The 2,152-nt window shown below is 37.1% G+C and overlaps 1 non-coding gene across 1 annotated transcript; it reads right to left on the bottom strand.

The window, feature by feature from the left end:
* Positions 1-1,699: 1,699 nt before the first annotated feature.
* Trnaa-ggc (transfer RNA alanine (anticodon GGC)) lies at positions 1,700-1,774 on the bottom strand. Its single transcript has one exon. It is a non-coding gene; the product is annotated as a tRNA-Ala (tRNA).
* Between the last annotated feature and the right edge of the window lie 378 nt (positions 1,775-2,152).

Raw genomic sequence — 2,152 nt, 5'->3', positions numbered from 1 at the left:
GAGTTCAAACTCCAGTGCTAAAAAAAGAAAAAAATTCAGCACCTAAGCTGATTAAAGTACAAAAACTATTTGATCATGTCAATAGATGCAGAAAACTGTTTGATAAAAGTATAGTATTCATTCATAATTTAAAAACTAAAAAGTAATGTAGGAAATTAAGAACAGAACAGATTTTCGTGAACTTGATATAAAGATTATATCTGCAATTAGCATAATTGAAAATATTGTTTTCAACTGAAAAGGTAAAATATTGAAAGCTTTTACCTTTGAAACCAGAAACAAGTCTACTCCACCAATCTAACATTTTACTGGAAGTCCTACCCAGGACAGTAAGGCAAGAAAAAGAAATGAGATGGAAGATTTATGGAAGAAACAAAATAGTCATCTTTCTAAGGTGATACAATGTTGTTAGATACAACCCAAAACAACCCATAGCTAACCCATAGTTAACAAGAAAATACAACATTTTTATTGGATACAAAATGAATATATTTAAAATGTATTTCTAAGCCAGGAAACGTGGTACATGCCTATAGTCCCAGCATTCAGGCAGAGGCAGGAGGATTAAAAGTTTGAGGCCAGACCAGGATACACAGCAAATGCAAGGCCAGTCAGAGCTACACAGTGAGACCCCCCAACTCAAAAACCCAAGGGTTCAGTGGTAGAACACTTGCCTACCATGTGTGAGGCCCAGGATTCCATCTCAAGCAGAGGGGAAGGGAAAGACAAAACCAAGGAGGGGTTTCCAATTTAGCAAACATTTAAATTCAAGTAAAACATATTTTTAAAAATGCATTTCTATAAAACAATAATAAAAATTTAAAATTTAAAGATACTCAGATTATAGCACTTCACTGAGAAACATTAAAGCAAACTACACGAGAAAGGAAATATACCAAGTTAATGCACTATTAGACTTCATATTGTAAAGTTATCAGTTCTTCCCAAACTGATCCATAGACCCCATTAAATCCCTCTCCCAAGGAGGTTTTGTGGAATTGACCAGATGACTTCAAAAGTTACATGGAAATGTGGAGGCTACGAACAGTCACAATCCTCTTGGAGAATGAGCTAGGAAAACTCGCTCCACCTGCATCAGACTTAGTAGAAAAGTCAGAACAAACCCCGTGTTGACAACATAGGATTTATGACCAAGGTGGCACTGCAAACCAGTGGAAAAGAATGGTGTCATAAAAACACAGTGTTGGGGTAACTGAGTGTCCACTCGAAAAAAATGTAAAACGGGAGCCACCTCACACCAACTTTAGAAACCAGCTGCAGGTAGACCGTGGATCAAACTTGAGTGTTCTTAGGACATGACATAGGAGAAAATCTTCATGATCCAAGGTAAGCAAAGGATTTTAAAACAAGACACAGAGAGCATTTATCATAAAGAAAAACATCCATATATTCTTTAAAACTAAAACCTTCTGTTACTGAAAGATCATACATAGAATGTGAAAATGTCATGGAGTGGGAGAGGATATTGGTATTTATTGATGTAACTGATAAAGGATTCTTCCAGTTACATAAAGAGCACCTTTAAAAAACAAAGTAAGAAAAAAATAGACAATTCATTGAAAAATGAGGTGGGGTAGGCCTCAAACAGGCAAGTCACAAAGGGAGAAAATCCATGTTCTTATGAAAATACTCAATCTTATTAACAGAAAAATGTCCATTAAAGTGTTTTTTGTTTGTTTGTTGGGACTGGGGTTTGAACTCAGGGCCTCATGCTTGCCAGGCAGGTGCTCTACCACTGAGCCACTCCACCAGCTCCTTCAGTTTTAATGAGTCATGACAACAAATACCCAGCAGAAAACACTACATTCTCCCACCAATGGCTAAAGGTTTAAAGACTGCTGTCCAGATGTTACTAAGGTTATGGAGCGCTAGGAACTCTCATAATTTGTTGGCAGGAGTATAAAATGGTACAGTTTAGGACCACTTGACATTATCTCCAAAAATTAAGGGTACACATTTGGCATGGTCCAGCAATTCTACTCCTGTGCCATAGAGACTTAATAAACGTGCCCAGGGGGCTTAATAAGCATAGCCCCAAATCATTCCAGCTCAACAGCAGAATGGAACAGAGATCTGAAATACATTTTTTGCAATGGGATACTATGCAACAATGAACATGGATGAACTTTGC

The sequence above is a fragment of the Castor canadensis genome, chromosome 5, assembly GCF_047511655.1.
Source record: "Castor canadensis chromosome 5, mCasCan1.hap1v2, whole genome shotgun sequence".
Classification (NCBI taxonomy): Eukaryota; Metazoa; Chordata; class Mammalia; order Rodentia; family Castoridae; genus Castor; species Castor canadensis.
Note: the sequence above shows the minus strand (reverse complement) of the source record. Positions and strands in the feature narration are given on the sequence as shown.